Here is a 25,350-nt window from a genome sequence, read left to right on the forward strand (position 1 = left end):
ACATACATATTCATAAAATATATGTAATATTATATTTAAATATGTAAATAATACATTTGTCTCCATAATTGTCTCCATGTCTCCGTAATTAGCAAGTAGAAAAAAAAGAATAATAAAATCTCTTTGTATTTTCATTTATTTTTGTTCCAATAAGTGACAGGGTTATGCACAAAAAAAAAAAAAAAAAAAAAATTGGTTTCAGGGTAAAAAAAAAATCATTCACTCTCTCTCTCAAAACACAAAGAAGTGTAAATATCAGTGTTATTATTTTAAAGGCATAAGTCTGTCAGAGAAACCATGAGCTGATTAATATCCTGACAGAAGCTTAACTGCCTATTATCCTAACTTCTTTAATGGTGCAACTTTAAAATATTCAGTGTTAGGCTACTATGTAAGATGTAACATACAGACTGTTGGTGTAACTGGCCTCTGGTGAGTGGCTGACAACAAAGTTTCCTAAACCATCTCTAGCAAAGGCATGAGCAGGCCTTGTCATTTCACCGGTCAAGCGGCTGCCACGGAAATGAATGGGAATGCTAATGGACGGCTTTCTCCACATATTACAATTCATCGACTCAATCCTCCAGTTGTATTGCCATCTGAAAGTCCAATTGACTTCTAAAACCTTGTCATTATAGTAACACAGCTGCCAGTAATTGGTAGCAATCATTAGAGAGTGTCATGTTTATGGCAACTACAGCATTAGTTTCTCCATTACCTACAATAAATGATGACAAAAACAATGAAACCATAGCCATGATGTGACAGTAGAAACTTTGCTTAATTTTAAAGTGACCCTGGATGTCCTGCACAAAGGCACATGAGCTGGAGCGTTCCTGGATTATGCAGCCTAAAGCCTATATATATATATATATATATATATATATATATATATATATATATATATATATATCAAAACAATTTAATCTCATTAGTATTCATTTTTGCATTGTTCAATTAAACACTGAAAAGTTCCATATCCACATACCGACATAAGCTCAAACATAAACATGTTTATGCCTTTTCAATTTCAGAGGGATGCAAATGTTCTTTAAGGTTTAATGCTGATGAGAATTAAATTCATGAATAGAAAGTAAGAGTGTAAATGACTTAATCAAACCTTTTGATGTTGTGAACTGAAAACTATTTAAAAATCATTTAATCTAAGTGAAATAAAATAAAACATACAAATTAGATTATTTAAAATGAAATTGAAATAAATTAAAGCCAAACATAAACATGAAACAAAATGCAGTTTACGCTGAGATTTCATCAGTGTCAGATTATTCAAGCATCTGTTTTCAAAAGTAATCAAAGACGTCACTAAGAAACTGATTAGAAATCAGTGAGGTTGTTGATGAGCACAATTACATTCACTAACTGAAATCCATGCTATAAAGACCAGCAATGAAATAGCAATTATTGTTATTGTCTCATCAAATGGACCCAAGCAAAAAACAAACAAACCTTAAAGACAATCCTATTAGTCATGCAAATTTATTTGAGAATAATAATGTTTCAGTACCATTAATCGTCACTTCTGGTCTTCTGGGTAATGCTTGTTGTGAAATGAAGATGTTACAGAAAGATCAAAGCCTGGAACGGGGGACTGAAATGTCAAGTGCAATATTCATCATATACATATTTATTTGAAAGCAAGAAAGCATTTCAGATCAGCATGGGGTCTGGAACCCCACCTCAAACCGCTACTGAATAAAGTGATATTTGGCTGTGTAAACATTGTATTTCTGTAAATATAATAAAACAATCATTGTAATGGCTAACAATTTTTAAATGCAAACAGCTGCAGTCAAGCCATTATGTTCAGTGTTTGGGTATCTGGAAACATGAGGAAATACAGTACAGATACACTAACATTCAAAAGTTTGGAGTCAGTAAGATTTTTATTTTATTTTTTGTCATTTTAAAATAAATGAATGCTTTTATTCAGCAGAAATGCATTAAATTGATCAAAAGTGACATTAAAGTTGCAAAAGATTCTTTTGAACTTTAAAGTCATCAAATCATACTGAAAAAATATCATAGTTTCCTAAAAGCAGGAGTCATGTGACTCGTGACTCGTTCATCAAAAGGAACTAATCTTTTTCAGAGTCATTTGGCACATTCAACGAACGAAACGAACGAATTGACTCAGAAAAAGATTCAATCATTTTGATGAACGATTTCGAACAGGAGAGTCACGAACGTGCGTCACAGATCAGAGCAAGGCGAGCATTTGACCTTATAAAACTTAAACTTTGTTATTTATTTATTAAATGAGCGATCGTTTCGCATGATAAGATAACACAGTCTCATCCCAAATCGTCATATAACTGACGTTTTGGGACGTATTTTGACCATACGTCAATATCCGCCTTTTTAGGGCCCCCTTAAACGTCGGTAGATGGCGATCCCGGGCCGTCATACAACTGACGCTTTACCTTTAACGTCAGTTAGATGACGGGTTAGGTTTAGGGTTAAGTTTAGGTATGGGGTAGAGTTAGGATCCCATAACCTCATCTACCGACGTTTAAGGGGGCCCTAAAAAGGCGAATATTGACGTATGGTCAAAAGACGTCCCAAAACGTCAGTTATATGACGATTTGGGATGAGACCGGGTTGGATAAGACCCTTATTCATCATCTGGAATCGTTTAAAGCCCTTTGAACAGTTTGCACTGAAACTGTCTTTTGGAGCTTGAATCATTTGGTTCCCATTGAAGTCCATTATATGGAGAAAAATGCTGGAATGTTTTCATCAAAAACCTTCCTTTCTTCTCGACTAAAGAAAGAAAGACATGGCCATCTTGGATGACATGGGGGTGAGTAAATTATCAGCAAAAGTGTTTTTTGAAAAGTGAACTACTCCTTTAAAGGTGCCTTCTGGAACTAAAAATCAAAAAATATTCCATATTCCATAACAGATGGGGGCAGTATACCTCCAGAAAATGTGTTGTGCCGCTGCCGCACGCACTCACGTCTTCAAACAACACAAACGAGCGCTGTTTTGCTCTCTTTCTCCGCATATTATTCAAATCATTTGACACGATAGTAAAAGGTGGGAAGACCGCAGTTTCACGTGGAGCATTTGGAGATTTTTAGAGATCAGAGACTAAATGAACAACATCTCAACACTAAATGATGAAGACCGACTCATAGACGCCTGTCTCAAAAACAAGCTGTTGCATTTCGACGATATGGGAAAATAAAAGCCTGCAGGCTATTATTTTAAGTTTACGGTATTCGTTTTGTTCATATTACACTTTTATTGTTAGTTTGAATTAATTTGACAGACAGCATTCGCTGATGTTGATCAACCTAGCGAAATTCAGAGCTGCCAGCTCTCACGAATTCACCGTGAGACACATGCAATTAACACTTAGCAAGCAGGTTAGTTAAGCTCTCAGATTCTGTCAATTTTATTATGCAATTCAAACAATAAATACCGTTTTGGCGCTTGTACATGTTACACCACAGATCCCTAGCGCACGTGAACCGATCGTCTCTACTAGCTAATGGAAAAAGAACCCGAACACTGTTGAAAGATACAGTATGCTACAACTTACCAAAATGTATTCCTCATGCATAATGTCAACCAATCATTTTTTGAACTCTTCCCTGAACTGAAATGTAGTAATGGGCTGTATTTCCACACGACTGACATCAGGTTCAAGTACACACAAGCCGGCGCGAGCGCGACTCACTCGTGTAGTGCAGTTTGGCTGGTGGTAATGTTGCCCGGCCGCATACCGCCTCCCATGGCCGGAACTGGTATTACGACACCTGCCGGGCCGGGGCTAGTAATTTAGCATGCTAATTTAGGTTTATATCTCGGCAGCACTATAACTTGTCAGTTTTTTAATTACATCATTGCACTTATTTCTTCTCATTCTTTTGATGCGTGTAGCTCATTTTTTGGATATTTTTACCTCAATTATTACATATGCCACCTTTAATACTGTGTTGTTGAAATCTCACCTTCAATTTGAGAAAAAGAAATAGTGAAGATTGCCTTAGCAAACCATTTCACAATGAATATCATGGGAATAGTCTCCAGTTAATTAATCTTTAATATCTTGTGAGTCATTTTCAAATGTTTTGACAGATATAACCTGTTCGTGTAGATCTCAGATGATCCTTTGAGGCAAGCCCGTCCTGAATCAGCACTCACTCAATTTAAACCGGACCAGAGGGAGGGATGCGGTAAGCTACATTAGAAATGAACTGGCCTGAAAAAAAAAAAAAAAAGAAGAAGAAAAACATGCATGATGTAGAAAATAATGTGCAGGATCTTCAAATCACACCAATTCCATTTCACACAGTGTCTGGTAAAATATCCGTCTCCATCATGAATAAAAGATGCACACATATTGAAGTAATCAGATTCCACGCACCGGTGTGTCTTTTGTGTGGCGAGTTGTCGGAGTCTTCTGCGTGAGGTGAATCCTCAGCGCACAGTTTAACACACCATTTTGTCAAGGTAATGAGGGCATTTTACATGCAACTAACATTAGCTGCAGTCATTAAGCTATAACTGTAATTTGACCTACACTATTAGATATTCTGGAGATGTGACAACTATAATGTGTCACAGGATATTTTCTTTCGGATCCTTTGGGGCACATTCACTAAAACAACTATCTAAATAATGCTATTGTCATTCTTTTCAGAGCAAATATAGATTGTCTATGTAAATTAGGCTTATTATTTACGCTTAAGAGAGTGTTTTTTTTGTTTTGTTTTTTGCTTAGTTGGGAACACTTAACATTCAACAATATTAATGATATGACTGTACCGATGCTGTTGTGTGAGAACTGAACTGATCTGGACGATGATATCTCTTTTATTTTATTTTTTTCGCAGAACTGCTTTATAGATGAAAGGAACTAATTTAATAATTGATGATTTTTACAACAGGACTGAATTAACACTGAACTGACTTTAGCTGAACAGCAGCCAAAATGCATCATTTTCCTGTTATCACTGTAAAGCTGCTTTAAAACTATCTGCATTGTGTAACATGCTTTTTTATTATTATTACAGATTTGTCACTGCTTTGATGTAACCCAGAAAAGCAAGTCAGATCATTTATAGAATTGACAAGATGCTAATAAATAATGATTTTTAAAGAGCATTCGGCTCGACATATGGACATTAATAAACAACATCACAAACCAAATGCAGTGACTGAATCAACTACTACAGTATGTTATCATTTCAAGTGCCATATACACTCACCTAAAGGATTAGTAGGAACACCATACTAATACTGTGTTTGACCCCCTTTCGCCTTCAGAACTGCCTTAATTCTACGTGGCATTGATTCAACAAGGTGCTGAAAGCATTCTTTAGAAATGTTGGCCCATATTGATAGGATAGCATCTTGCAGTTGATGGAGATTTGTGGGATGCACATCCAGGGCACGAAGCTCCCGTTCCACCACATCCCAAAGATGCTCTATTGGGTTGAGATCTGGTGACTGTGGGGGCCATTTTAGTACAGTCAACTCATTGCCATGTTCAAGAAACCAATTTGAAATGATTCGAGTTTTGTGACATGGCGCATTATCCTGCTGGAAGTACCCATGGTGACCGGCCATAAAGGGATTGACATGGTCAGAAACAATGCTCAGGTAGGCCGTGGCATTTAAATGATGCCCAATTGGCACTAAGGGGCCTAAAGTGTGCCAAGAAAACATCCCCCACACCATTACACCACCACCACCAGCCTGCACAGTGGTAACATGGCATGATGGATCCATGTTCTCATTCTGTTTACCCCAAATTCTGACTCTACCATCTGAAAGTCTCAACAGAAATCGAGACTCATCAGACCAGCCAACATTTTTCCAGTCTTCAACTGTCCAATTTTGGTGAGCTCTTGCAAATTGTAGCCTCTTTTTCCTATTTGTAGTGGAGATGAGTGGTACCCGGTGGGGTCTTCTGCTGTTGTAGCCCATCCGCCTCAAGGTTGTGCGTGTTGTGGCTTCACAAATGCTTTGCTGAATACCTCGGTTGTAACGAGTGGTTATTTCAGTCAAAGTTGCACTTCTATCAGCTTGAATCGGTCGGCCCATTCTCCTCTGACCTCTAGCATCAACAAGGCATTTTCGCCCACAGGACTGCCGCATACTGGATGTTTTTCCCTTTTCACACCATTCTTTGTAAACCCTTGAAATGGTTGTGCATGAAAATCCCAGTAACTGAGCAGATTTCACCCTTTCAAACCCGCCCATAGGGGCTGGGCCTAATGCGCCAACAGACCTATCACAAATCAGTGCGTTTGATTTCACCGGCAGAAACTTTTTGAAAATAACACACCATTTCAAAACAAAAATGAGGAGTAATTCAAGTAACTCTTCACTAGAAATTGTGTGAAATGATTTCCAGGTGGTAGCGTAGAGTGGAGCTCAACACTGGTCTATGGGGATTGTTGTCTACAATCCACAAGCACTAAAAAGTCATGTTCTGCCTTTTATCGCCCAAGAAGGACCCAAATTAGAAACTGATGCTACTATTTATATATGACCCATGTTCAATACATATTCATGTCTCCACCGATGCAATTACCCTTTAAAACAGGGGTAAAAAAAAAAATTCTGTAGCTTTTTTGAATGAAATGATTTCTCTGTGTCTAGACATTTACATATGACATCAATTACTGTTACAAACGGGTTTCTTTGATGCACAGAATTACAAGTCTTTTATAATTTTGATTGGCCAATCAGATCATGCAGAGAACAGGTGTAATATTGGCAACATAAACAAAGAGATGGCCTTTCACGCGGCAGCATGGAATGGATTAATCATTTTTAAACTAAGTACCTCACAATCAACACTTTGGAAGATCAAAACGCCAATGCCAGAGACCCACGCTGTCAGCTCACATTGCATAAAACATCTATGTTCAATCCACCCTGTGGTGCAGATGAAATCTTAACTCAAAATAAAGTGAGCAATTTTGTATCAAACTGCTGCAATACAAAATATAGTGTTTCACAAAAAATCTTAACATTTGAACATTCACAAAATAAAGTGCGAGGCCTGGTTGAGTTGTTAGTGTGTCGAAACTCGTGGTTATGGTAAGGGTCGGGGACTTGATAATTCTGAAACATGCACAAAGAGGTTGACCAATCACAACACTGATCCTTTCGGAAGGAGGGGCTTCACTGACATACAACAATGTACAATATGGGGAAAATAATGGTTTTTTTTTTTTCATTCAAGCATGAAAACTATTCTAATAGACCCCAACAACAAAATCAAGACTTTGTGAAAGGACATAATATGGCCTATTTGAGCACCACTATAAAAAATGACTATAAATGAAAGTGCTTTTGGTTGCATGCAACAAATGTAGTAGTATCCTATATGATAAGGGATGTGAATAGGATATGTAGATCAGTTTCATCTCTGTTACTGTATATGGATAAAATGCACATAAACTGAACCCCAGTGATCCGAGTGATCTCTTGCATTATGAAAGTAGAACTTTTTACCAAAAACTAATAACTATGTCATGAAAATAGTAAAGATTAAGGCTTTACACTACCCCAAAATGACCACAGATCATTTAAAACCATATGGCTTGTGATTTGAGCTCTGTGAAAAGCATCAAAGCAGCTTTAAAGCTCAGGCTTATCCCGAATAATATGGTTGATCCTTTACGTATGGTCCAAGGAGATTCATAATTCCCCATTACATCTCCCTGAATGATAGACAGAGCATGATCACAAGCCTCTTTTCTCATGTCAGTATCATAGATGAGATCATATGACGTGATTTGATATTACTGAAATTTAAGTTTAGTAGCAGAGAAGTTTTCAGTTGTTCTGATTTATAAATATGCATGCAGGTAAAGCATCAGTAATACTATTTCATGCTTTTTAATGAGTTTGTGCATAATAACTAAACAGAGCCATGCTTTCAGACATGCATTACAAATAATAAATTTGATTCCTGACGCAGAAAAGAGAATATGTTTTCTTTTAATGAACGCATCTTCCACAGCTCGGTTTTGTCTCTAATCTGATGGGTTGAGTTTGGAGAAACCGCGGACATGTTTGTGAGCTGCTGTCAGCTCTCATACAAGATCAAAATAATTCAGGGAGTAACTCAGTTGTCATGTCATTTTGTTTATCGTTTATAACACTTTCTCAAAGTTTCATTTAAAACTGACATGTTTTTTTGTAACATGCCTCATATGTGCATTACAAATGACATGATTAAATAATTCATCATTTTTTATCTTCAAGTTTAATCTTGGTCTTATTTTTATCATCAGATGAATGTAATGTAGGTCAAGTATGAAATCCTGAGTTTTTGGAAAGACTGCTATTCACTTTTATTAATATTTTTTTAATTCATAGAGGATACGAACTGTAAAATCTCTTGACATTAAATCTTTAATCCAATATACTTCAACCAATACAAATGTATTGTCAAATAAAGCAAATTATGTATTTGAAATTGATAGTATTTGTAACATAAAGAGAATAATAACATTTTTTAACAATAACCTTGTCATTGGAGTAAAAAAATACAAAAAAGAATAAATGAACAATCTCCATTTTCTGAATAGATTACCAGGGCATCATAAAATAAAAATTAAAATTAACATAAAAAATACAATTCTGAACAAACAATATGTGCAGGAGCAAAATATACAAGTATTTGTATGTAGTAATACTTTAATATAGTATAATTTTCATTACATTTCATTAAGTTTGAACATATACTTATTCTTTATAAATTAATTAATTATTTTTTATTATTTATAATGAATTAATTTATTTTATAGTGAAGCTTTTCCTTCACTACAATGAATAAATAAATATTTTTTCTCTCTCACACACACAAGCAAGCTTTGTGTTTTCATAAGAGGTCATAAATAAAGATCATAAATATTATATATATATATATATATATATATATATATATATATATATATAAGAGCGTCATTGAAACTCAAGCAGTGAGAAAAGTCCTCTATCACATGCTTTTAGTAAACTCTAGATCTGTAAACAATCCTTATACCTTTCCAGCTCTGTAAAGCAGGAGGTCAAAGCAGGGTCTGAACAAGAGCTGAGGTAATCAGGGGTGCTGGAGGGGCGCTGGGATCATTTCCGGAAAGGTCAGAACCTTATTGTGGAGTTGAGCTCACCCCATGACCACAGACAAGAAGGTGAGGAGCAGTTTTGTTGCCAATCTGAATGAAGTACTGTTAGCTAAGCAGAAAGCAGGAATTATTTTTCACAAGTCTGGCTATTCAGATGCATTCCTTGCCCAGCCTCAGAACTTCAGATGAGGTTTTGCCCTCAAATCGTTTGTGACAGAAAATGTCACGGGCATCCGTGTTACGCCAAGATAAGAATCTGAATGATGAAATGACTGATGGAGCAGAATGAATAGAGATGAAGTAGACTGGGATGCATGTTAGATCCATTGTTATTTTGATTGTTATGACAGTATATCGCATATTGTTATGGTGGAAATAAAGCATTTTTGTAATGTGCATATAAGACATCCACAATCAATATAACTGCAAAATGTGCAGATAAGACCCTTATTCATCGTCTGGTGTCGTTTAAAGCCCTTTGAAGCTGCACTGAAACTCTCATTTGGACCTTGAACCGTTTGGTTCCCATTGAAGTCCATTATATGGAGAAAATCCTGGAACGTTTATCAAAAACCTTAATTTCTATTCGACCGAAGAAAGAAAGACATGGGCATCTTGGATGACATGGGGGTGAGTAAATTATCAGCAATTTTTTTTTTAACAGTCCTATAACAAAATAATAATAAATAAAAAAATCAATAAAATAAAAAGCCTTATTAGTATTAAATAGCCTTTGATCAAATGGTTTTTAGGATCATAAAACATATATGTTCAACAAATAAACTTTGGCTCGCGGTGAAACTTGCTTTAATTGAGTTTGCTGATTTTCAACCAGCTTTTATATTGTTTCAATGCCTGTAGTATATAAATTAACAATTGGTACTCTTTCTCCATGTTGCCTGCATCCAGAACTTTTGACAGCTCCAGAGCTTTTGTTAAAACTACAGATGCTACCATTTTTTTAGACTGCCATTTTTTTTTAGATGGACAAAATCTTTTCCAGCTTTGAATTGCCAGCATGGGTGGGCAACGTTGACCCTGGAGAGCCGCATGGCAGAGTTTACCCCCAACCCTGATAAAACTCACCTGCCTGTAGCTTTCCTCTAATCCTGAGGACATTGATTAGCTTATTCAAGTGAGTTTCATCAAAGTTGAAGTTAATCTCTGAAGGATATAGTGGCCCACCCCTGATTTAAGGTGTCTATGTGCAATGAAATGACTGATGCTTTGATGGACACATGCTCACAATTCAACCACACACACACACACAGATATACACTGTGCTTCCAGTGACCTTTTCAATATATGCAGCACAAAATGGAGGGTCAACTATTTAGCCTTGGTCATTAGGGTCGAACGTCCGAGAAGTAAACACACTTGACCCCTCAAACTAGAGCAGCGATCGAAGTGTAAACATCGCACCTGTCATCTCATTAGAGGAAGGGAGTCTGACCAATGGATGGACGAGCCTGTTATCAACGGCCATAGTAAATAGGCTGCCCTTCTGTCGAATTCCCCCAATTCATTATGAGACTGAGAACCACGACTCTGAGCTGTCAAGGCGTAACCGCTGCCACTACGTGTAACAGGGATTTCACTCGTTAAATAAGAGAAGTATTGATTTGGGACAGCAGGGGTTTACAGGAAGCTTGGATCATCGCCGTTTGAACTTGGAAATCCTTTGGAAAGAGGTGTAATGAGTAGGATGTCAGAACGTTTGTTAGACAAACAGCCACGCTAAGAAAGATCACGGCACTTCAAACACATCAGACTCCAAAGATGAGGCATAATGACGAAATAGCAAGCTGTGTATCATAAAAGAACAAAATATTATGATGTTAAATACAAACTGATAAATGTACAATTATGGGTCATTTTAAATTCCTCTAATTACAGTACCATTTATGTAACTATGAAAGATAGACTGTGTGGGAATATCTCCCATCTAGCAGTGAAACTCAAAATAAGTGTATTCACAAAATACATTTGTGTATACAATTGTGTATTTAAGTGTATTTTTTCTAAAACAAAGATTGTTTTAGTAAATCAGTAGCCTATGCATTTGAATAACGTTTAAATGGTGTAGTATTTGTGAATCTGATTATAGCCTACCTATCCATTTTCAAGATTACTCTCTGGTGGTGTGCACTTGCCGCGAGACTCCGCCCACAAGCTGTTCTGATTGGCTGGGGGTTTTGATTGATAATTTTACACATTTCGCAGTCGCGTCTAGTTACTTATCGCATCACGTCTGGTTAGGACAAGGACGGTGTACACATTGCCAAGGACAAACAAATCTCAACACAAACAGTTTCTTTTCCCTGATGTTCCTTTCTTTAAGTCCACAATGCCTCAAAGTATCCCATGGATTTAATCAGTGTAATGTTCTCAAAACTCTTGTGGAGACTGTAAACATGTGACCGTATGTGTGTGTGGGGGTGTGTTTTGCTCTGAACCCTCGAGCTAGTCTCTTATTATGGCTATTTGTCAGACTGATTAAAGCTTCACCCAAAGTCACCTATATTAAAAACATGTTCTGAATATCCCTCATTTGCAGCTGTTTGATTAGCAAAAAAAGCATAGACACTTGTCAGTCTCAGCATTGGACAATAATTATGAAAATATTTTATAAATACAAATATAAATATAAATTGTATAAATATTTTAATATTTTAATTATTATATTATTATATAATTATTGTATAATTATTTAATATATTTTAATAATTATATTTTCTTTTAATATTTTAAAATAAAAATGAAAACCTGCAAAATAGGAGCGATCTGGAAAGCATAGACACTGGACAATAATTATGCAAATATTTTATAAATATAAATATAAATATTATAAATATTTTAATATATTTTAATTATTATATTATTAAATAATTATTATATGATTATTTAATATATTTTAATAATTATATTTTATTTTAATATTTTAAAATAAAAATGAAAACCTGCAAAATAGGAGCGATCTAGAAAATGGGTGAAAATGAAATTTAAACAAAATGATGAAATAAAAATAACCAAAAGCGATTTATTTGGAAGATTTTAATGGGATAGTTCACCTACAAATAAAAATTTATTAACCTATATGCCATCCCTGCATGGCCAAAAGTGCTGTCTAACGTGCTGGATAGGAAAACTGGCACTTTATTTAAACTTTGTAATAAATATTTATTAAATCATTTGTATGGGTAAAGTTCTGCCTGGAGTGTAAAACTTATTCAGCGCTCCACGTTTCAATTGGATCATTTGTCCTAACGCAATGAAACATGCTGAATTCATTTTTGGCCAAGTGGTCATATCAATCTCATTATTCCCAACCTATAATTCAATAAATCACTATGTCTCAGGTATTAGCACATCAAGGATGGTATTAGGATGATTTTTGAGTGAACTATCACTTTAAGGTTTTTAAAACCCAAAATAAACAGTATGTCTCAGCAGGTTGTATTTAGCACAATGCAATGTTGACCGTGCTTGCTTAAATTGTACATTGCATTGTATAATTTTCCATTACCGACTTGATTCAAGTACTCGTTTCCAATAATTCTTATAGAGATGGGAGGCCAGAGTTTTGACTTTCTAAGCAAAGGGCGTCGTTTTATCAAAACGAGATGACCCTGATGGCTTCCATCTTCCTATAACCTTCTTTTTTGGCAGACTGATTGAAAACTATTTCTTATTTCCAAGGCGAGCCAGAGGGTATAGCAGAGAAAGATTGAAGCGGTTGTGTTAGGGTTTTTTTTTTTTTTTTTTTTTTTCCTGAGAAGAGTGTTTAAGTGTTTGCTCACAGGCATAACAGCAGAACCCTTTACTTGGATTCAGACCGGCGGACGGTCATCTGTAGCTCTCTGTCACACTCCACATGACAAACTTCTCAGCAAGGTCTTTCATTTATTACCCCTAAAATGAGAGTGGGGAAGCGCACAACACAGCATCTGTCTCGCCCATTAAATGTTGAAATACTTTTGTAATTACAGTAAAAGTTGACAGACAAAATATGCAGTTTACTTTTTCATTGAGCTTTCTTAAAAGTAATGCAGTTTCTTTGCACCAATGTTTATGGAATTACAAGATTGCTCACTACTGCACTATGTTGGTTTGTATGTATGTCTGACTGTTAAATAAAAAACAAACAAACAAACAAAAAAAACTTTAATAACATTTTCCAGTATTACTGTTTTTACTATTTTATATCAAATAAATGCAGTTTTGGCGAATAAATAAATAAGTAATGCATTTTCCTTGTCTTGAAAGCAAAACTGAAAAAAAATGACATTTGACTAGAGGAAGATACATTTGCATTCAACTAATACAAAAAAATGGATTCTTTATGGCATGTAAAGTGATTAGTAGTGGATTGTCTGTATGTTTTTGGCACAATTAGACTGAAAAAAAGTGTGTGTGCTTTAGCTGTGCGTGTGTGTTTTACGGGGTGTTTGCAACATAAGGAGAATGAGTCTCAGTGGGGAATCTGTTACGCTCTTTTGATTTATGACTGCGCGATGTCTCATTTCGCAGCATACTGACAATTTTTCTGCAATAATTGAAGTAAATGATGAAGTTGTTCTCCTCTTCTACAATAAAATTATAGTGTTGAGCCTAAGGACACAGCTATAATAGTATTAATGTCCTCTGTAAAGTCCACACAGAGGTACAACAACAAAAGCCACACAAAGAGCTCACACACATTTCATTTTCATTCAGGCCATAGATTATCATTATTTTATTTGCATACAGTTTATACTGTGCTGTTTACCGTTTAACCAACCCTGTATATGAAAAGGCCAAAATTATTTAGATGAATAGAGAAAGATCTATTCTAACACAACATATTTGGTGATCAAGTGTGATACTAAAATGTTAATGTATTATATTTTTGAGTAATTAATGACAAAAATCACAATTTAAAAATCAAGCAGATTATTTATGCATACAGATGACTATTACTGTGTCTGTCCAAGCATGGTTATTAGAGTTAACTAACAGTAAAAAAATATTTTATATTTATACAGTATATTTAGGGCCCAAGCCCTGAAAGGGCGAAGGCCCTATTGTTTTCCTTAGGATTATTCTTTTCTATTATTATTATTATTTAGGGCCCAAGCCCTGAAAGGGCGAAGGCCCTATTGTTTTCCTTAGGATTATTAGGGCCCAAGCCCTGAAAGGGCGAAGGCCCTATTGTTTTCCTTGCGATTATTTTTCTTCTCTATTATTATAATAATTAGGGCCCAAGCCCTGAAAGGGCGAAGGCCCTATTGTTTTCCTAAGGATTATTTATTATTATTATTTTGTAACCTTTTGGGCATTTTTGGGGCCCTTAACGTGCTCGAAAACTCTTGAAACTTTGCACATGGGTCAGAACCCGCGGCCATCAGAGCCGGGCTGAAGCTGGTACCCGGGCGTGGCAGGGCGGCTCGTCAGCGCCCCCTGGAACGGGGTCCGAACACTTGGTCCATAACTCAAACACGTTTGTATATAATAATATGAAACTCGGTGCACATGTTGATCTCATAGTTTCATCTATACCTCGCGCTTTTACTTTTTACCCCAGCCCAACAGGAAGTCGGCTATTGAAGTTTGTTTGTAAAACGCTCACAATGGAATGTTAAATACTCCTCCTAGAGCTTTGATCCAAATTCGACAAAACTCGGTCAGCATGAAGTCAAGACATTGAGGATGAAAGTTTGCGAGGGGATTTTTGATATCTCGAACGGTTTGGCCGTGGCGAGGAAACGAAATCATGACGAGAAACGTGAACCAGGAAGTGTGTTATAACTTCAGCATACATTAACTGATCTTGATGAAACTTCAGCAGTGTGTTTGCTGTAAGAGGACGATCAAATGGATGTGACTATTGTGAGTCAAAGTTATAGCGCCACCAACTGGCAGCAGGAAGTGTGTCACTTTCAAAATGCTTTGATATCACCCTTTTATTTTTACCCGATTTGCTTCAAACGTCATCTGTATAATGTAAACATACGGCAGATGTAGACCTGTGAATGGATTCTTGATATCTTTGAAGCTGTTGCCGTGGCGACGCATCAAACGTTACCATTCTTTTAGGATGCTTTTGAGACCCTTAGCATGCTTGAAATTGCATGAAACTCGACAGACACATCACATTTATTAGCCAGTAGACACGTGCAAAGTTTCAGAAACGGGCGTGGTGAGGGCTCAGTAGCGCCACCTTTTGACAAAAGTGGGGTTGTTAGTTTTATCTACAGTTACAAAAATCGGTATGTATATTGTACTCCTCAAGCCGGACAACTTTCTAATTGACACTCATTAGCTAGGACCCACAGAAAGTCAGATATGTTTGTTTGAATGTGGTCTTGCTGAATCTGAGCCTACATCTCTATCTTTGCCTGTCTGTGTATGTGTGTGTGTTTGTAGGGGGAGGGGTCTTAACCATTTCACTCCTGTGTGTATGGCCTGCATAAAAAATAAATGCCTTAAGCCTGGTATTTTTTTAAATAAGTTTTTTATTTTTTATAAGTAAAGGCATATAACCAGTTTAATTGTAGTGCATTAATAGTTTTATATAATTAGTTTATTAATTAAATTAACTTGGTCCATAAACTTGATCTGAAAATTTGGTCCATAAATCAAACACACTTGCATGTAATAATATGACTTGAGTGTTAATCACATCATGTTTTCAGTTTGAATATAAAATATATAAATTATGTAAAAAAATAAAGTTGATCCAGCTGGAGCGCAGGCTGAGAATAGCGCTGTCATGACTGGATCAGAGATCATCAGTCATGCCCTCTCATACCTTACGCACACCACGCCCACTTACATCAGATCACATCAACATGTCAGCCGGAGGGATACCGAGGGTCGCTTTCGGATTTAAGAATTTCTTACAACAAGATGGCAAAAGAACAGCGCTTTGCAAGACATGCAACGTTAAGATCGCGGACAGTCAGATGACAACCTCCAATTTCGTCCGTCATTTGAAGAGCCATTCTGCCCGTAAGTGCTTGTCAATTTGTTAATGTTATCTGGTTAGCTCGTTCGTAGTTAGCTAGCTAATGTAAGTTAAAGGAGAACTCCGGCGCAAAATTACACATTTACCTAGTCAACCGTTATCTGAGATTTGTTTTCATCACTGCCGAATGTAAATAGTTTTATCTATAAAAACAGTTTAGCCTATAAGTGACGTCCGACATTGTGTTATTTTGTTAAGCCCCACTAAAGGCATAAAAAACTGTAAAGCACAATCAAGTTTTCACACTATATTCCAAGACTTCTAAAGTCATTCAATAGCTTAATGTGTGGTAAAATTAATATTTTAGTCTCTAAGTTAAAGTTAACGGAAAGTCATCTCGCCTCAGTCATTCTCCATGCATCAGCATTAGCGCGTCGCGTTCGGTTGCGACAGTAACACGACGACACTCTCTTCAAGATCAATGTTCCCAATATTATACTTTATTTGTAGATAAGGCATAAAGGTCTATGATTTGCATAAAATGACTATCTTGCTGGAGTGGAGTTTATTGCCCTTTAGAATACACTAAGCATTAGTGCTGCACGATTAATTATATCGCAGTCGTAATAGCGATCTCAAACCTATGCAATTATATAACGCAAAATGCCGCGATTTTAAATGAAATAAACAAAGTAGGGCTATTAGCGCAGCATCTCTTCTTTTTTGTCATCCTTTGACTAGTGTTACAAGATCCCCCTCTTATTGGTTCAAATGCCTTTTCGCATTTTGCACGACAAGAAGTGAAAAGCTGCCTGTGAGTGCCCTAGATTAGAATAGATGAGACTCGCATAATGCGCATGCACTGACCGTGTGCCAGCCCAGAATAAACACAGGGTTCGTACACCTTTTCCAAGGTCAAATTCAAGCACTTTTCAAGCACTTTCAAGGTCCATTTTAAAGTTTTTTCCAGGACCTTATTCACCGTAAATTACAAACCAATACATAGTAAAAAAATATTATTTTGCGGTTTTTCCACATTAAAAGAGATAGTATGAAATAAACAGGCAAAATTGTGTTTCATAATAGCAGAAGGATCAGATATTGAAGCAAAACACAGGTTTTATTTTTCAAAATGTTGTTAGAGGATTTGATCCAAATGACATGCAGTAGGGGAGGCCGGTATGACCAAAATTCTGTTTCACGGTATGACTAATTTTATTTCACGGTAACGATATATTTCACGTTATAGTTATTTATACATGTAGTTATTCTCCAAAAATCATCATAAAGGGCTTTGTATACTAAATAAACCCAGAAATGAAAAGTTCTTTTCCTTATTTGGCAAACTATTTTGATAGCTAAATATAGTGAAAAAAACATATTAACTTTTAGAAGAACTTCCCCCAACTGACTGATATTAAATACAACTCATAGGTGCAATTAAACTTTAAATAAAGTGTTGCTGAATCATTTTTCAATCTCATGTTATTGCTTTACCTTATCAATCAGTTTATAATATCAAAATATTTTATTTTGAACTATTCTATTCATAATAATTTAGTAACTTCCTTTTAATTTGGTAGGATAATATTAGCAATACTATTATGTTTAAATGTGTTCCCCGGTACATTTTTTGCCATGTCTGCTTATTATACTTCGTTTTTTAAGGGGCTTGTTCTGCTCTTTTTGTACCTGGAGCTTTCAAGAGACGTTCAGAATCAGTTGTGTCAAGTTCAGAAGTGACTAGAAGGAGAGCAGCAGTATGAAAACCGTACAGCAGCTACTGTTAATGTTGACAGTTATACACACCTATATTATACACACCTTATAACTGCGTCATTATTTAATATGTTACCACAGCCGCGGTACACACTGAAACACCGAGATCCCTCTCAGTGCGTGTGTGCGCGCGTCCTTTGCATCAGTAAAATGCGATCGGTTCATTTGAGCGTCAGGTTGTATCACGGATCGAATCAAATGAAGATTTTATCAGCTGGTTCAGAGGCCAATTGTTTAGAGTTAGAAATTTATAATTGGCGCTGCATATTTAGTAATTTTGCCTCAGGTACCGAATCCAAAACTACCTGGAGGAGGTGCTCCGAGTTCGGCTGCTCCCGAACCGTGCCGCGGTTCGCGTGAATGTGAAAGAATCACGGACTCGGGTGCGCACTTAGTAAAGTGACCTGTGCATGCGTTTTACTTTTAGCTGATTATGATGTAAAATAAAAACACATGTATAAAGGATGATAGTGTTGATTTACCTTGGATACGAGCGAGAGTAAGTCTACAGTGTATTCGCACACACATATAGCGCGTGGACTCAGGCTAACAAATTAGAAGTCCACTGTCTCCTGCGTTTGCAAGCAGCAGAGAGCCAAATGCGATACACAGTAAACCTGTTGTTCATTCAGCTGCGCATAATAACACAATATATTGACCCGTGTTCTGTTTTCTATCATGCGTCGTGCATGTTTGTGATGACGTAAGTTGCACGCAAACGCACCAGGATTTGATAGAATCAAGTTGAGTGTGAAACCAGGCCAACGCTGCGGGGGGCGCCGGTAACAAACGCGCTCGGGCCGCAGCAAACGATTTATTTCGCCATTTAATAAACAAAATATTCAGTCAGATAGGTATTTGTTGTGAAAGAAACAGTTACAATTTCAAGCACTTTCAAGCATTTTATCAAAAATTTAAGCACTTTTCAAACCTTGAAAACACAACATCAAAATTCAAGCATTTTCAAGGATTTCAAGCACCCGTACGAACCCTGTAAACAGTTCTCTTTCGAGCTTGAACGAACAATAGCACACACAATTATGCCAAAATGTGAGAGTTGTGAGTTGTGCTATGAGGCGCGTGTGAGATCCGCGTCTCGGCAACGGGTGCTCTTAAAGGGCCAGCAGCGAATAAAGCGTTCTTTCAGTAAAGTTAAAAGAACAAAGGGAAATTAGAAAATTACTCACTGATCTTGAGTAAAGAACTTTTGTAGCTTTAATAAGGATTATTATATATATAATTTATGATTCAGGCAGCGCAGACTGTTTGATAACTTTATTCAATTTCTGTACCTGTTAAGACAGGAAGGGCACAGGTAAATATGTTTTTTATTATGGGTTTATGTGGGGATTGTTTGAAGTTCACTTAATTTAAAAGCTGTTATATATTTTTTTTAAGCCTAATAATTTTTTTAAAAGTTGATGGCTTTCAATTGATGGAATCACTGTAATGTTGGTTTGGTTGATGGTTTATTGATCATTATAGGTGTTATCAATCATTTATTGTTGTTGTTGTTTTTAGTTTGAGTTGAGAAATAAACATTAATCTGTGTGTGCATTTTACTTTAGAACCAAGCAAGTTGGACTCATGAAACCATTTTATTATATCGGAGTCGCAAATCGCAATTGCAATATTGGCTCAATAATGGCAATATGACATTTTCCCAAATCGTGCAGCCCTACTAAGCATAGATTATAGATACCATCCCTTCGCTATGTTCTTTTCAATGTGAAGCGTTGCGTGCTGTGACTTGGTGTTGCTTCAAGTGCATCATTCTGCACACGGGATGCGCATGATTGCTTATAATACTTTGGGGAGACAAGGGGGCATGGCCTAAGGGAATATCACTCGTGATGTTAAGTGGTGTTACCCCGCCATCGCTGATACAACCTTTAGCAGTTATGTTTTTGCTTCTTGAGAGAGAGAGAAAGTGTGTGTGTGTGTGTGTGTGTGTGTGTGTGAGCAGTGGCGGTTCTAGGCGGGGGCCTGGGGGGGCCAGTGCCCCTGCGACAACAAGCTTGGACCCCCTTGTGGCCCCCCTAAATGTGGAGTCAGTGTGAAATATTTTTTTTATAGTGTGTCACGCATTGAGCATGACAGTCACTCGTTTCAGTCTTTTGTCTCACACTCCCGTCACACATTGTATTTCTCATGCGGAAAAACTATTAATAATATATTTAATATACGCAATTTCTCTGGCCGCGCCGCTCTCACGTGAGAATCAAGCGCGTCTCACCTGGAGTTCAGCAGTCGACCCTGCTACGCATCAGCCAATCAAAAAAAGAGAAGTGCTACTTAATAGCCAATCAGAAAAGGGCACTATTGTATCTGGGTAAAATTTAACGCAACAACCAATGAAAAAAAGCATATCCTGGAATTGTTCATATGATTCTGTTACAACATCTTCCGAAAGTTTCTTCACCCGTCCCACAGATGAAACTAATCACTGGAGCTCCGAACATCACTTGGAGCACGGAGTAAGTCATGATCTCCTGTTTTAATGTTACAACAAATTCACAACTTGTTTGACAAAAACTATGACAACTTGACTGATGTAAGATGAATCTTTCCCGTAGCGTAAGCTAGCTTACGCAATGCTCGTTCCCTCATCTAGAGAGAACCGAGGTTACGTTAGGTAATCGATTCGTATCCCATTTAATTAGTATCAGTCTGTAACTTAGACAACAGTTTTACAGCCTGTTCACTGACAACACCTGCTCAGAACAAGTAGTCTAGGCCTAGTCATCTTATTACACGAATCACGATGACTGACATATTGTCACATTATAAACATCTCTCTCTCCAAATAGGCTTAATAATTTTATTAGCACTAGATAAATTAAAGTGTATTGCATAGTCGATTTTATAGGTCACTTTTAAAATCATGTCATATTTTATAATTATATCCTGGCCAAGGATGCATTAATTATTGCTTCGGTCTTTCAAAGATGTCAGGAAAAAAACAATTATAAAAAAGCTCATTCACCCTGAGAGGAAAGCCCCCTAAAAAGGCCAGTTTAGAGGATAATTTGCTAATCTTTTTGCAAAAAAAAAAAAAAAAAAAAACCCACAAAAATCGTATATTAATTTGTAAAAATTATATATATATATATATATATATATATATATATATATATATATACATACATACTGTATATTCAATGTAAAAAAATAAAATGGAAATTCAAATACAGACTGATATATGTAATGCAAATGTAAAAATATAATGGAAATGCAAATTGTTGGATAATTATAAACATGGTATTTTTCTTATTTATGCCTTCAGTGCAGTGCAGAAAATGATAAGGTCTAAATGTAACTGGCCCCTCTAACAGTACAACTGGCCCCCTGCCCCCAGTTGAAATGGTCTAGAACCGCCACTGTGTGTGTGAGAGAGAGAGAGAGAGAGAGAGAGAGAGAGAGAGAGAGAGAGAGAGAGAGAGAGAGAGAGAGAGAGGAGAAATGTAACAAAGTTTAATATTGTTTGTAAACTGTGTTTGAGAGAGAGGAAGGTGTTCAGAGAGTCTGTAGGATGTTAAGCTGTTATTTGTTTTATGGACTCAATGTTGAAAATTTAAAACATTTCAAACACACTGTTGGCAGAAGTGAAAAATAAATAATTTTATGAAGTTACAATTTTGTTTGATTCCATGGTGTATTTTACTGAACATGAGTATTTACAATGCAAATTATTGTAATTTACTGGCAAATACTTATCTTGTCTTTTCATTTTATTAAGATCAGATTCTGCATGTAAAATTAAAATAATAAGGTGACTTGACTTGCACTTGACTTAACCTACTACAAGACTTGACTTGACTTGACATAGCCTGTGACTTGACTTGACTTGCCCCCCCCCCCCAAAAAAAAAATACTTGAGACTTACTTGAGACTTGCGTGACCTGCACCCATCTCTGCTCTAAGTTTTAAGACAGTTCAAATGGAAGTTGGGAATTATGTGTTGTTTGAATAAATCTCCTAGGAGAAATACATCAAATTACAACGCATGTGTTTACCAATCACCACCATACTCGGTGTGCATGAAGTCAAGACATTGAGGATGCTCAATTCCGGACGGATTTTTGATATCTCGAACGGTTTGGCCGTGGCGAGGAAAATAATTTTATGACTAAAAAAGGACACATAAAATGTGTTAACTTTGCTCGTTTTACCTACAGTTACAAAACATGCCACGTATATTGTTCTTGTCAAGCCGATCAACTTTCTAATTAACAGTAAGAAGCTCAGACCAAAAGAAAGTCAGATATTGCAGTTTGGATGTGTATCTTGTCTCTATCAGTGTCTGTATGGGGAAGAGGGAGGGGGGGGGGGTTGCTGGTGTCTGCGTTTATGTGTGTGTGTGTGTGGCTGACTGTAGATTTTTTCTGCAAGTCCTTATCTTTTTGCATAACAATTTTGTATTTTTTTAAATGACAAAATATGCATATAACCCTAATCTTTTAAATGTATAGTTTGCTTTAAATAAAAGTAAGATAAATTGGTAAACTACAAATTGGTAATTGAAGCTGAATGAATTTAAAATTAATGTGCTATATTTCAATACATTTGCTTTCCTTAATATTGTAAAACACTAACCTCATTTATATGTGTGTGTGTGTGTGTGTTTGTATGTATATATATTTTGCAAAGCCCTCACTGATGCAAGCTCTTCTGCACACTTCTCTTCGACAGTCAATGCGGAGGTTAAGTTTTTGCACGTCGTGCAGAATAACCCTCTTTATATATATATATATATATATATATACTTAAAAAAGCGGGGGTTAAGTTTTTGCACGTCGTGCAGAATAACACTAAAGGCACCATATATATACTTAAAAGTGGGGTTGTTAGTTTTATCTACAGTTACAAAAATCGGTATATACATTGTACTCCTCAAGCCGTACAACTTTCTAATACATAGTCATTAGCTCGGACCAAGAGGAAGTCAGATATTTTGGTCTGAATATGGTGAGCCTCTCTCTGAGCCTACGTCCCTGTATGGCAAGCCCTTTTAACATTTAAAAGCTAAGTTTGCCTGTCCGGAATTAACATTGTAGATATCAACAAAGTCTTTCTGTCTAGTCGTTACACTTTGGATAGTTTGTATTATCATTTAAGATATCTGTAACATAATTGTGACTAGTCGAAATGACAGAGTATGGCAAGCCGTTTTAACATTTAATCATGAAAGGGCCAAAGCCTTCGGCACCGCCACCCGGGTGCCTTTAGGTAACTAAAGGAACCGGGGTTGCGGTGCCTCCGGCTTGGGCCCGCCATCGCTGCTCGCAGCTATATTTATTATTTTACTACCTTTTGGGCACTTTTGGGGCCCTTAACGTGCTCGAAAACTCTTGAAACTTTGCACACGGGTCAGAACCCGCGGCCATCAGAGCCGGGCTGAAGCTGGTACCTGGGCGTGGCAGGGGGGCTCGTCAGCGCCCCCTGGAACGGGGTCCGAACACTCGGTCCATAACTCAAACACGCTTGCATGTAATAATATGAAACTCGGTACACATGTTGATCTCATCGTTTCATCTATACCTCGCGCTCTTACTTTTTACCCCAGCCCAACAGGAAGTCGGCTATTGAGGTTTGTTTGTAAAACGCTCGCAATGGTATTTGAAATACTCCTCCTAGAGCTTTGATCCACATTCGACGAAACTCGGTCAGCGTGAAGTCAAGACATTGAGGATGAAAGTTTGCGAGGGGATTTTTTATATCTCGAACGGTTTGTCCGTGGCGAGGAAACGAAATCATGGCGAGAAACGTGAAACAGGAAGTGTGTTATAACTTCAGCATACATTAACTGATCTTGATGAAACTTCAGCAGTGTGTTCGCTGTAAGAGGACGATCACATGGATGTGACTATTGTGAGTCAAAGTTATAGCGCCACCAACTGGCAGCAGGAAGTGTGTCACTTTCAAAATGCTTAGATATCACCCTTTTATTTTTACCCGATTTGCTTCAAACTTCATATGTATAATGTAAACATACGGCAGATGTAGACCTGTGAATGGATTCTTGATATCTTTGAAACTGTTGCCGTGGCGACGCATCAAACTTTACCCTTCTTTTAGGATGCTTTTAGGATGCTTTTGAGACCCTTAGCATGCTTCAAATTGCATGAAACTCGACAGACACATCACATTTATTAGCCAGTAGACATGTGCAAAGTTGCAGAAACGGGCGTGGTGAGGGCTCAGTAGCGCCACCTTTTGACAAAAGTGGGGTGGTTAGTTTTAACTAGAGTTACAAAAATTGGTATGTATATTGTACTCCTCGAGCCGGACAACTTTCTAATTGACACTTATTAGCTAGGACCCACAGAAAGTCAGATATTTTTGTTTGAATATGGCCACTCTGAGCCTTTGGCTGGCTGGCTGGCTGTCTGTGTGTGTGTGTGTGTGTGTGCAGGGGGAGGGGGCTTAACCATTTCACTGCTGTGTGTATGACCTGCATAAAGAAAATACATTTCTCAAGCCTGGTATTTTTTAAATAAGTTTTTATTTTTATTTTTTATAAGTAAAGGCATATAACTAGTTTAATTGTAGTGAATTGACAATAGTTTTATATAATTAGTTTATTAATCAGATTAACTTGGTCAATAAACTTGGTCTGAAAATTTGGTCCATAAATCAAACACACTTGCATGTAATAATATGAAACTTGGTACACATATAGATCTCATCGTTTCATATATACTTCACACTCTTACTTTTTACCCCAGCCCAACAGGAAGTTGGCTATTTAGGGTTGTGTTTAAAACACATGCAATGTAATTTAAATTATTGCTCCTAGAGCACTGAACCAAATTCGACGAAACTCGATCAGCGTGAAGTCAAGACATTAAGGATGAAAAAGTGCCACGGGATTTTTGATATCTCGAACGGTTTGGCCGTGGCGAGGAAACGAAATTATGGCGAGAAACATGGAACAGGATGTGTGTTATAACTTCAGCATACATTAACTGATCTTGATGAAACTTCAGCAGTGTGTTCGCTGTAAGAGGACGATCACATGGATGTGACTATTGTGAGTCAAAGTTATAGCGCCACCAACTGGCAGCAGGAAGTGTATCACTTTCAAAATGCTTTGATATCACCCTTTTATTTTTACCCGATTTGCTTCAAACGTCATCTGTATAATGTAAACATACGGCAGATGTAGACCTGTGAATGGATTCTTGATATCTTTGAAACTGTTGCCGTGGCGACGCATCAAACGTTACCATTCTTTTAGGATGCTTTTGAGACCCTTAGCATGCTTGAAATTGCATGAAACTCGACAGACACATCACATTTATTAGCCAGTAGACACGTGCAAAGTTTCAGAAACGGGCGTGGTGAGGGCTCAGTAGCGCCACCTTTTGACAAAAGTGGGGTTGTTAGTTTTATCTACAGTTACAAAAATCGGTATGTATATTGTACTCCTCGAGCCGGACAACTTTCTAATTGACACTCATTAGCTAGGACCCACAGAAAGTCAGATATGTTTGTTTGAATGTGGTC

At 36.9% G+C, this 25,350-nt stretch overlaps 1 long non-coding RNA gene across 1 annotated transcript in view; it reads right to left on the reverse strand.

Annotated features, from left to right (window-relative positions):
* Positions 1 to 2,727: 2,727 nt before the first annotated feature.
* The window catches only part of LOC120469480 (uncharacterized), a 93,901-nt gene continuing 71,278 nt past the window's right edge, over positions 2,728 to 25,350 (reverse strand). The window contains exons 6-7 of the long non-coding RNA XR_016168391.1: positions 3,950 to 4,228; positions 2,728 to 2,867 (exon numbers count right to left, since the gene is read on the reverse strand). This is a non-coding gene — a long non-coding RNA (uncharacterized LOC120469480). The remainder of the gene's footprint in view (positions 2,868 to 3,949; positions 4,229 to 25,350) is intronic.

Source organism: Pimephales promelas, chromosome 4 (genome assembly GCF_988280905.1).
Source record: "Pimephales promelas chromosome 4, fPimPro1.hap1.1, whole genome shotgun sequence".
NCBI classification, from domain to species: Eukaryota; Metazoa; Chordata; class Actinopteri; order Cypriniformes; family Leuciscidae; genus Pimephales; species Pimephales promelas.